This window comes from Canis lupus, chromosome 12, assembly GCF_011100685.1.
Source record: "Canis lupus familiaris isolate Mischka breed German Shepherd chromosome 12, alternate assembly UU_Cfam_GSD_1.0, whole genome shotgun sequence".
NCBI lineage: Eukaryota > Metazoa > Chordata > Mammalia > Carnivora > Canidae > Canis > Canis lupus.
Genome location: NC_049233.1, coordinates 60,832,861 through 60,845,807, shown reverse-complemented (window position 1 = coordinate 60,845,807; position 12,947 = coordinate 60,832,861). Strand labels below are relative to the sequence as shown.

The following is a 12,947-nucleotide window of genomic DNA, read 5'->3' as shown; positions in this document are numbered from 1 at the left end:
AGATTACTATAATTGTCCTCATAACATCTATTTTGGCTCCTTTAGGTTATATGATAATAATTTGTGTTCATGAGAGCACATTAGTTGGGATAACTATAGACAAAATAAATACAATTCTCTCTTTAAGAAATGTTTTTTTTTTCAACTGAATACACCAATTACTCATGCAAAAATAGGAGAATGTTGATGGTCAAGGAAAATGGTGGCTCTAATATCTGCATCTCTCTCCATGTTCTCAAAAAAACAATATAGATCCCCCATAAGAACCTGTACAACTACACAAAATCTTCACGCTCAGAACATCTGAAAGACATGAAAACTACAATTAAAATACCTGTAAGTGAAAAAAAAATGCCAGATAAGCAGCTATTTCTCACATCCTTTGATCATACCACTATATAAGCATTGCTGTCCAGGGGAAAAAAGGATAGCAAGTAGAAGATCGACTTAAAAAGTTGCCAGGAAGAAAAATCCCACCATAACTGTCAAAATTCTGAAAAAGAAATATGTTTTTTTTTTCAGAGGACTGAACACAGTAGGCATGGTTCCTATTGGTAAGTTTACAAGGCATCATGACTAAAGAAGAAAAAGTGTAAGGAAAGGAGAGATATTTGTTTCCATATCCAATGGTAATGGTAATGAGAGACACAAAAGGGAAATTTAAGGCTCTGCAGGGAAAAAAAAGAGGACAAAAAAAAAAAGCACAAAGATCAGAGTTGATAAATTCCTCCTCCCAATATGAATAAGAACAAAAATTAAAATTACAATGAATGACTTAATATTTGTGTTAGTGTTCTCAGAAACATAACCAATAGGAGGTGATAGATAAGATAGATAAATGATAGATGATAGAGATAGAAAAATAGATGATAGATGATAGATGAGATTTATGATGAGAATTGACTCACATGATTATAGAAGCTGACATATATCATGAAATGGTGTCTGCAAGCTAGAGAACCAAGAATACAGGTGCTATAATTCAGTCCAAGTCCAAAGGCCTGAGAATGAGGGGAGTCATTGGTGTAACTACGAGGCCAAGATCAAAGACCAAAGAAATTTCCCAGAGTAGGTGTTGATGCAAGTCCCAAGTACAAAGGACCCCGAAACACGTTATAAGAGGTGGTAAAAAATGAATATCTTGGTCAAAGAGGAGATAAAAAGAATTCACCCTTTTTCCACTTGTTCTGTATGAGATCTCAACAGATTAGATGATGAGGGTGAGGGTGAGGGTGAATCTTTACTCAGTTTGCTGATTCAAATGTTAATATCTTCTAGAAACATCCTCACAAACAGATCCAGAAATAATGTTTTACCAACCATCTGGCCATCTCTTTCCCCAACTGCTATAAAATTAACAATTACCATATTAATTATAAATCCTAAAGAAATTTTTGGCAACCAGTATTCAACATCACTTTAAGAAAGCAATTCACCATGAGCAATTGGCATTTATTATAATACTGCAAGGTTGGTTCAATATTTATAAATCTATTAAGATAATATACTACCAGTGTGTTGAAGAAGAATCATGTGATTACCTCTAAAGATGATAAAGAATTACAAAAAAATTAAATTTTCACTCTTCATAAAAATATAGCTAAGGAGATACATATTGATACATCTTTAACAAAATAAAAACAAATTAGTTGTAAAATCAGTATTTTGTTTAATAAGGAAACAGTAGCATTTCCATTAATACCAGACACAAATTAAAGATGCCAACTAAGACCCCCAGTATTTAACACTATATTGAAATTACCTGACAAATTAAAAACAGTAAGTTGTAAAATAGGAAGTACAACTCTTTCTATTTGTACACTCTAAGATAGTATACCTAAAAAGCTGAAATCAAAATTTTGATTAAAAAATAAAATTATAGGGATGCCTGGGTGACTCAGTAGTTGCGTGTTTGCCTCTGGCTCAGGGCATGATCCTAGGTTCTTGGGATCGAGTCCTGCACTGGCCTCCCTCTGCGGAGACTTCTTCCCCCTCTGCCTATGTCTCTGCCTCTCTCTCTGTGTCTCTCATGAGTAAATACATACAATCTTTAAAAATAAATAAATAAATAAACAAACAAATAAATAAAATTATACACTAAAGTAGCAGAAAACACTAACATATAGAATTTAAAAAGCCTACTTACTCATGAACAACAACCAGTTCTAAGACACAATGGTAGAGAAAAATCTATTCACTATAGCAATATCAAAAATGAGAAAACTAGGGTACCTGGGATGGCTCAGTTGGTTAAACATCCCACACCGGATTTCAGCTCAGGTCATGATTTTCAGGGTCATAGGATTGTGCCCTCCATTGGACTTGGTACTGAGTGTGGAGCCTGCTTAAGATTCTTTCTCTCCCTCTTCTTCAGTCTCTCCTCCCTCAAAAAAAAAAAAAAAAAAAAAAAAAGAAGAAGAAGAAGAAAAAGATGAGAAAACATAAATACACTTAAAAAGAAACATGGAAACTGTTTATGAAGTTAAAGTACTTCTCAATGAAACAAATCAGACTTGCACAAATATAAAGAAATATGTCTGTCATTCTTTAATAGAATGACTCAACATACTAAGATAACTCTTCTCCCTAATTAAATTTATGAATTTAGCATAATCCCAATAAATAAACCTACAAACTTTTATGGACATTAACACAAGGATTATACTTTTATTAGAATAACTAGTATAACTAGAAACATGAGGAGCAAGACTGACATAAAATTAAATATTCTCTAAAACCATGTTATTCAAAATAATGTGGTGTTGATGCATAAACAGACAAAAAAGCAATGAAATATAATAGGAAGTCCAGAAATTGATCTGAATTGTCAAGGGACATTTAATATATTATAAAGATAACATCTGAAATTACGAAGGCAATAGACTGACTTTTTAATAAGTGGTGTCCAGAAAATTGCATAGCCAGTTGGAAAAAAATAACATATGTTACAATTTATAAGAATAAGCTCTAAATATTATACAGCTATAACAAAACAAATACCACACATAGCAAAAGAAAACATATGTAAGGTTTTGAATATTCTAGGTGTAGGGAAAGAGTTTATATGACTTAAAATCCGGAAGGAATAAAAGAAAAAAATTAATATATTCAAATATGATTTAAAAATATACACAATGAAAAAGAATAACGTTTTGATGCCATAATTCTAAAGGCAAACAATATTTTTTTAAGATTTATTTACTTGAGAGACAGAGAGAGAGCAAGGGAAGGAGTAGAGGGAGAGGGAGAGAAGCATCTTCCTGCTGAGCACAGAGCCCAACACATGGCTGGTCCCATGACCCTGCAATCATGACTTGAGATCATGACCTGAGCTTAAATCAAGAATCAGACGCTTAATCCACTGAGCCACCTAGGAGCCCTGACAATCAATTGTAAAAGATATTTACAACATAAAGCACAGATAAACATGTCATCTTTAATATATAAATATCCTTTAAAATCTAGGAAAACAGAAAAAAAAAACCTGAGAAAAAGGTCAACAATCAATAATAAACAAAGCAAAATTATAAAAAGGTAATTTAGTAATTTAAAATGTTCAACTTTGCTATGTATATAAGAGAAATGAAAAAGCAAAACTAAAAGAATTATCATTTATCACCTATTAGATTGCCAAAATTTGCAAAACCTGACAACAAACTCTATTCGCAAGGCTGTGGGCAAATAGGCTGATTGGAATTCAAAATGGTACAACAGTTATAAGATGGGTGTGAATAGGAGGGGAGAAATTAAAAGGGAAGTGAACATTTCTTTCAGGATAAAAGATCCTGACTTTTGGATCCATGTGATTATTAATTTTAAAAATAAGCAAATTAAAGCAATAAAAATGAAATAAATACTAATATAGAATACATAGAAAAACAAAACAAAAAATAACAGGACATAAAAGGGGAAAAAGACCTACCCTGCATATTAAACACAATACTTTTCTATGTATGCCCAGACTAAAGAGAAAAATGTCCACAAGCAAATATGGAAATCTAGTTACAAATTTGTTTTCAGAGAGGTATGGGATAACAATCAAGAAAGTGCTGTGTATTTAAGGATTTGGCAATTGAGTAAATGCATTGAGGATAATCAGAAGCTGGTTTTTCATTGTGGAAAAGAGACTGTTAGAAAGAAGGAAAATATAAGAATAAATGATTTTGTGAGTTTAATTGGAATATTAGAAAAACTTTGTATACACATACACATATACACACATAAATATGGGCATCTTCCTACCACATAAAACAAAAGAAATAGGGAAATGCACATAAAATAATAGTATGTCAATAATACAATGGAACTAACTTGAAGAACTTCCAATAGACTGCAGAAAATCTGAGTTTCAAAAGAAATAATAATAGTAACAGAATTTTTGTAAAATAAAGAATTTATGAGTGCATACTGATAGGAATAAATAAATAAGTGGGAGTGAGTGTAAAGGTCTCCCCTGCTGTAAAGTGCTATAAAAATGATTTCACATGGCTAGATAATTGAAGACTCATAGACTTCAGAGTGAATGTTCACACGTATCTTAATAAAGTTGAAGTATATGGAAAGTATGTAGACAAGCATTAATAGCCTGAGAAACTTCCAGGCACAGTTCTTTAGAATTATTCATATATGATATACTGCATTTCTGGAATATGAATTTGTGTGTCACTACAATTTGTGTGTCTTCTTGGTTTTATAAGAGCTTCCCAAATGTTCCCAGTGGGATCTTTCATGCCTTTCTAGCCACATAACCGAGCCAAACTTGTAACTGGTTACACCAGGTGTAAGTGATCAATATGCCAACCGGCCTGGTGACACCAGAAAAGTTTCCAACTTTAAAAATCATATTATAGGGATCCCTGGGTGGCGCAGCGGTTTGGCGCCTGCCTTTGGCCCAGGGCGTGATCCTGGAGACCTGGGATCGAATCCCACGTCGGAGTCCCGGTGCATGGAGCCTGCTTCTCTCTCTGCCTGTATCTCTGCCTCTCTCTCTCTCTCTCTCTGTGTGTGACTATCATAAATAAAAAAAGAGAAATTAAAAAAATAAAAATCATATTATAAATCAGTAGTTAGAATTCTCACCCATCTTGTGGCCAAAAGTCAGTTCCATACTTCCAGGTATTCCTGGAGATTTAAAAAAAAAATGAGCTGTCCTAGTCCTGATCTATGAAAAGAATGATAGAGTTAAAAATAACACCATTTAGCAACTATCATAATAATTAAACGAGACAAAATCATGAGTGGGAACTAACCTCAAGGGTAAAATTTGATGAGGAGCAGGATATTTACATACTCTCCAAGTAATTCCCCTCTAATTACTTTTTCTTTTCTTTTCTTTTTTTTCTTTTCTTTTCTTTTCTTTTTTCTTTTCTTTTCTTTTCTTTTCTTTTCTTTCTTTCTTTTTTTTTTTCAAGTAGGAATTAGCAATTTTACAGTGTATTAACCTAGTTGTTATCACCTTAGGCAAATCATCAAAGTTAACATCAGCAGTAACAGAACAAGCTGACAGTATGTGCCCTCTTACCAGCCACCGAGAAAGATACAGCATCGCTTCTGTGATATTGCTGTCAAAAATACATCATTTGAATGAGATCATTAGTAAGAATGAATTAAAACTAAAATGAGGGACATTCTAAAATACAACTGGTTTGGGGGATCCCTTTGTGGCTCAGTGGTTTAGTGCCTGCCTTCTGCCCTGGGCGTGATCCTGGAGCGAGGGATCCAGTCCCACATGGGTCTCCCTGCATGGAGCCTGCTTGTGTCTTTGTCTCTCTCTGTCTCTCTGTCTCTCTCTCTGTGTGTGTGTGTGTGTCTCATGAATAAATAAATAAAATCTTTAAAATAAAATAACTGGTTTGTAATTTTTTTTTAATGTCAAGTTCACAAAAGCTAAAGAAAGGCAAATGAACACTTACAGGTTGAAGAAGACTAAAGAAAGATAGCAATAAGTATAAATGGTCTGACCTGGAACCAACACAAGAAAACAAAAATTACTAATAAGTACATTATTGGAGAAATTTATGAAATTTGAAGGTATACAATTGATTTAATAAAATTACCATGTCAGTGTTCTAATTAACAATTTTGATAATTGTTCCAGGGTTATAGATTCTTGGAAAATGTATTCTGAAATATTTAAGGGTGAATGCATAGAATGTCATCAGCACAATACTAAATGTCTCCATTTCTTTATATATATGTATATAAGACACACTCATATTAACCCACAGAACTGAATGAAAATACAGTACTATTTGTGCTCTCAAGTGCTGATTTTCCAACTCAAAATTAAGCAACGGCAAAAATATTCAGAGAACTAAATGAATGCTATTTTGTATTATTTTTCAATTTAGTCAGGTAGGATAAAATGACAGTGCTGCTTATTTATTTAAAGTCTTATAGATTATGGTAGTAATAATTTAGTTATCCCTGATCATTTCATCATTTTAAGTAACTTTAAATGATGGGACTGCAAAGAAATGACTATGGGTCTCACCTTTTAAAGAGGAAGGGAATATACAGGTAATCACATTATTCAGTTCAGACCAATTGATTTAAACAATGCTAATTTGCTAAAACAAATTATTGATGATGGCTATTTTAGGGCTTTTAAAAGAAAATATTTTATATAAAAGTATATTTGCCATAAACCATTACTGATGAAGCTATCCAAATTCCTTTTAACATCAACTGTTTGAAATCCCATTTTATAACAGAGAAAAATGAAGGATGCCTGGGTGGCTCAGCAGTTGAGGTATGCCTTCAGCTTAGGGCGTGATCCTGGGGTCACAGGATGAAGTCCCGCCTCGGGCTCCCTGCATGGAGCCTGCTTCTCCCTCTGCCTGTGTCTCTGCATCTCTCTCCGTGTCTCTCATGAATAAATAAATAATATCTTTTAAAAAATAGAGGAAAATGAATCTTAGAAATTTTAGATAATTGTTGGAGATGACCCAGACAGTAACAATGCCAGAGCAAAATTTACATATTTGTCTGATTCCAGTACCAGTGCTCTTAATCACTGTCTATATTTTCTTATATCTAGTAAAATCCTACAGTTCATAAAATGTGAAATGTGCTGGATATTATACTGTGATTGGTATAGACCTAGATGCTAAGAGACCTGATAGCTTCCACTTTCTCTTTAGGAAAGCCTGTAGCTCTGCAGCAAATAGACTACAGGATAGAGTGAAAAATGGAGCACCAGAAGTCAGATGGGCAAATCAAGTTCAAGGACTTTCTAGCCCAGCTAAGCAAAGTGATGAATGTAGCCAACTGAAAAAAATCTAAAAAAGAAATTACTGAGGCTACCTAAAAGAGCTAAAGATTAGTATATCAAGTGGAATCTGTATTCCTATTTTCCAATTTTCCAAAATATTATTGGTTAGATTAGGTGGTGTAAGAGCTTGAATGATTAGGTTTATGGAAATGACATATATATGGAATTAGAGAGAGACACTTCCAAATAGCAGTTGTAGTAAAGATTTAGATTAAAAAAAATGAAGAATGAATGATATCCTTTCTCATATATAAAAACTAGTAGTTTCAGCAATTTTTGATCATGACATAGGTCTAAATAATTTTATCAAAGTCTATTTGAGATATAAGAAATATAAAGACATTAAGCAAGGTAGCATCAAAATCCCATTTTCTGCTCATGCTCCAAATCTAACTATCTCTAGGAAAGATCCCTTGGGATGTTTGATCTTCTCATTAACAACAGGGGCTCACATTCAGTCCACAAGGTCCAATTGAAGATAGAATACAGGCAACACCCTTTCTGAACTCAGCCACAGTAACTTCTTGCAAGATACATCCACGAAGGCAAAAGAAAAAAAAAGCAAAAATGAACTATTGGGACTTCATCAAGATAAGAAGCTTTTGCACAGCAAAGGATACAGTCAACAAAACTCAAAGACAACCTACAGAATGGGAGAAGATATTTGCAGATGACATATCAGATAAAGGGCTAGTTTCCAACATCTATAAAGAACTTATTAAACTCAACACCAAAGAAACAAAGAATCCAATCATGAAATGGGCAAAAGACATGAACAGAAATCTCACAGAGGAAGACATAGACATGGCCAACACGCACATGAGGAAATGCTCCACATCACTTGCCATCAGGGAAATACAAACCAAAACCACAATGAGATACCACCTCACACCAGTGAGAATGGGGAAAATTAACAAGGCAAGAAACCACAAATGTTGGAGAGGATGTGGAGAAAGGGGAACCCTCTTACACTGTTGGTGGGAATGTGAACTGGTGCAGCCACTCTGGAAAACTGTGTGGAGGTTCCTCAAAGAGTTAAAAATAGATCTGCCCTACACCCAGCAATTGCACTGCTGGGGATTTACCCCAAAGATACAGATGCAATGAAACGCTGGGACACCTGCACCCCGATGTTTCTAGCAGCAATGTCCACAATAGCCAAACTGTGGAAGGAGCCTCGGTGTCCATCTAAAGATTAATGGATAAAGAAGATGTGGTCTATGTATACAATGGAATATTCCTCAGCCATTAGAAACGACAAATACCCACCATTTGCTTCGACGTGGATGGAACTGGAGGGTATTATGCTGAGTGAAGTAAGTCAATCGGAGAAGGACAAACAGTGTATGTTCTCATTCATTTGGGGAATATAAATAATAGTGAAAGGGAATAGGAGGGAAGGGAGAAGAAATGTGTGGGAAATATCAGAAAGGGAAACAGAACATAAAGACTCCTAACTCTGGGAAACGAACTAGGGGTGGTGGAAAGGGAGGAGGTCGGGGGGTGGGGGTGAATGGGTGACGGGCACTGAGGGGGACACTTGACGGGATGAGCACTGGGTGTTATTCTGTATGTTGGTAAATTGAACACCAATAAAAAATAAATTTATTAAAAAGTAAAAAAATAAAAGCATTGGGTCAGCCTTAAAAGAAGAAGAAGAAGAAGAAGAAGAAGAAGAAGAAGAAGAAGAAGAAGAAGAAGAAGAAGAAGAAGAAGAAGAAGAAGAAGAAGAAGAAGAAGAAGATAGAATACATCCTGCGTTCTTCACGCTCCTCATCTGTATTTTGGTCACAATTTTTTTTATGCCATACAAACTATTTTCCCCTCAACTAAATGAGAACACAGACATAACAAACAACAAAAAAACAAAAAATGCAATGCATTGGAATGTGAATTGAAAACATATTTTTGAATGTGTGTGTTTATGTATGTTTATGTTTATGCCTGGAACCTTAGTAGTAGCTTCCTCCACTCCCAACTTAGATTTTATAAATACATGATAACATGTATGGATGAACAGTTTCCTTTCTTTCTTTCAATCTGAACTGAATTTCTTTATTGTATATTTTAGTAATGGTGACATTTGTTTAAGTGGTGAGGGCTGACATGCTTGTGTTTGTCTTTTGGGTCTGGACAAGCAGTCAGAAAAATAAATACCACCATTAAATATAATACTTTAGATAGGGAATTGCAAGTATTTTCCATTTATTTAGCATCTTTTTTGGATATTTGTCTTTGAGGGAGGAATAAGTGTTTACTGGGGCTCATGTAGAAGACTAGATGTACAAATAATAAAAAAGAGTGGTTTTGTCTGTATGTACACACAGAGAGTAAAAACGATATTTTATGGTGTATAATGCATTTCTAGCTTCTTTATTCTTAAGCTTATTGTGCATAGAAAAATTTCTAAAAATTAATATAATAATCCCCATAAAATAATATTCTTCTGCACTTTTAATTTATAGAAAGAAATAAGATGAATGACGTGTATTTGAAAATCACTCAGATATAAATCTCCCTGTTCCTTATGAATCAAACCAATACATTTAATATAGCATACAATTTTCAATAACATAACCTATAATTTTTCAGCCCTCTTCAGTCATAGGATAAGATCTGAATAAAATACGTATGATTAAAACTTTCTAATCATGACAAATGACAAATGCTCAAAATTTTCAGGACTTTAAGTTTCTGTTTAAATGAAAACTTCTCCCATATAATTAATGAATTGAAAGATGTTCAATGAATACAAAAATGGTTTCCAGCAAATAATGTGAATATAAGGATTTTCATGGAAAATACCATTTAATCAGAGAACATAATTCAGCTATTGAGAAATATAATTAAAATACATTTTTTTTAATGTAGTGACTAATTAGAAAAACCAAAGAAGAATATCCTGAAATCTTAAATCACTTTAAATAAAAGATCCTGACAATTCATCCAATGTAAGTTAATTGAATTTTATTTCAGAATCACTATGCTACTTGGAAGAAATGTTACCAACAGTGTGTCTTTATCTTTCCCTACACTATAGAGAAAAGTTGGAATGTATAATGAGACCTTATATAATTGCGATAGGCAGAATGATCCCTCTGAAAGATGTCTATGACTGAAGCCTTGGCATTTGTGAAAATGTAACATTACATGGAAAAAGAGACTTTGCTGATGTCATTAACATTACAGGAAGGTTATAATAGGAAGGTTATACTGGATTATCCAGAAGGACCAAATCTAGTTACATGACCTTTTAAATAGGAGGAAGTCGGTGAAATGCTCAGAAAGTAAAGTCAGAACTATACCTAGTAAGAGTCAGTGTGCCATGATGGGTCCTTAGATGGAGGGGCCCTTGTGGAAATAACAGAAAGCTCAAGGAGCTAGGTAGGAGTAGCCCTCAGCTGACAACTAGTAAGGAAACAGCGACCTCAGCCTTACATCACAGAGCAGATTCTGTTAACAATCTGAACTTGGGACTGGGTTCATACTCAAAGCCTCCATTAGGAAACATAGCCCTGCCTACATCTTGATTTTATCCTAGTGAGGCCATGCTGAACTTCAGACTTACAGAACTATTAGATAGTAAGTGAGCATTTTTTAAGCCACTAAATTTGATAATTTGTTATTATAATAGAATGTGGATACTGTTATATAAGACCAAAGGCAGAATAAGTAACCAATGTTTTCTTAGGCAGTTCAGGAACTAGAAACAGAATAATTTAGAAGGAACAAAAAAGTAGGCAAAGTGTCCTAGACACATCTCTGTTACAACTCACTGGATGCAATGATATAGTATATCTCCGATCTATTGTTGGAGACAGATCTACTGAAGTTTCAAAGCAGTAGACCTAAACATTGTTGGCATATATGCTAGGATCAGTTGAGACATTTTGATCTAAAATTTCTGGAATTTGTCCACAATTTCCCATTGATAAGCCTAGAAAGTCAGATAATAAAAACAACTCCACATTAGCCAGGAACTTTGTGTATGATCAAGGGGGTAAAATCTGAAAATAAGCCTAATTAATGCTGGAAAGAAAACACTTTAAATGCATGAACTCGGGGATCCCTGGGTGGCTCAACGGTTCAGTGCCTGCCTTTGGCCCAGGACGTGATCCTGGAGTCCTGGTATCAAGTCCCACGTCGGGCTCCCAGCATGGAGCCTGCTTCTCCCTCTGCCTGTGTGTCGGCTTCTCTCTCTCTCTGTCTCTATCATGAATAAATAAATAAAATCTTAAAAAAAAATAAATGCATGAACTCTCAGAGTCTGTTTGATATTAAGCAAATGTTTTCTTTTTTGATGTATTTGTTTATTACTTGTGAAAAATCTCTTAATCATGGACTAGTGTTTATGAGAGATAACTAAATATAAATATATGGTCATGAAAAGTCAGCTATAAGACGCAAATAAGGAGCAAATCAAATGATGAAATATGTGATTAGTGAAATCACACTATGAGGATAGTTATCAAAAGATTATAAGGTATTTATGAGGAATGCAATTGCTCAATCAAAAGAAAGAAATTAAGCACTTATTCCTACAAAGCACGATGCAAAAATCTTGAGAGCTTCAAGTTTTATTGGAATCCTGATAAAAATTAATCTCTTAATTCATTTGATATATTTTCTTAGTATGATACTATGAATACTAATTTATTGCTGGCTTACCTTTGGATTTATCACTACATTTTATATGTCTTGGAGTTTGTAAACCAGCGCTGATGTCATTCAATGTTCAAAAAGGCTATATTCTCTAAATTAGTCATGGTTTCCTTATTTTTAATTGTTATTAATCATCACTAAATGCTGATAGATTTTCAGATGCAGTAATCTAGATAGGCAGAGCCCTTCTCTTCAAGGAGTCATTTCATAGTACACCATTCTTCCTGAAGTAGGAAAGATGGACATAGGTGAAGTTATGATCTAGGAAATCCAAGGATGATCTGAGTAGGTGTAAAGGAATGGAGGTCTTAATATACAGCCTTAAGGCAAGGAGAATAAGGGTCAGGTGTGTGATCTGATAATATAATTTAATATATATAATTGATATTTGACTGCTGGGTTAAGAATAAAGGAATTGGCTGAGGAGAAAGTAAAAAACTTTCAAAAGTATATTTGCAAAAATCTATGACTCTTCAACGCATTATTTTTTTCTAATCTTTTGGTAATTCATCATTCCATGAAATCTGATGTGAAATTCGGCAATAGTAAAGAAAAACAAGAAAAAATGTAAAATAGTATATGCTGTAGTTATATTTGTATTTTAATATGTGTTTTGGAGAGGATATAAAACCTTTAATGTGACAAATGAATTGTAAACTCTGTTAAATTTACTTAATGACATTGACAAAAGGTAGTCTAACAATAAAATAATAAGTCCTAATAATATAGTCCCCAAATAATAGAGATGTGGAATGTATATATATAGGATACAGCTATTGTTGCATACTTGTTGAACCCCAGATTAAAATAGTTAAAAAATGAAAGAGTTATGATTAATCATTTTACAAAAGAGAGAACTAGCTGCAGTTCTTCCATAAAATTTACCTAATGGTTTTGTACCTCACTACAGTTGGAAGACTTTGATCATCATTTACTGATGATTACTATGGCCCTGAAATAGTGCTTTATAAAAGATAGTTAATATAAAGGATGCCATTCCTCAATGTTGGCA

The 12,947-nt window shown here is 33.8% G+C and overlaps 1 long non-coding RNA gene across 2 annotated transcripts in view; it reads right to left on the bottom strand.

Annotated features, from left to right (window-relative positions):
* The window catches only part of LOC111098181, an 80,688-nt gene extending 70,014 nt beyond the window's left edge, over positions 1–10,674 (bottom strand). The window contains exons 1-5 of one of the 2 annotated variants that reach the window (XR_005367474.1): positions 10,579–10,655; positions 5,913–5,961; positions 5,522–5,561; positions 5,080–5,121; positions 2,233–2,384 (exon numbers count right to left, since the gene is read on the bottom strand). This is a non-coding gene — a long non-coding RNA (uncharacterized LOC111098181). Of the gene's footprint in view, positions 1–2,232; positions 2,385–5,079; positions 5,122–5,521; positions 5,562–5,912; positions 5,962–10,578 lie in introns of both variants that reach the window. The other variant, XR_005367473.1, reaches the window with a different exon arrangement.
* Between the last annotated feature and the right edge of the window lie 2,273 nt (positions 10,675–12,947).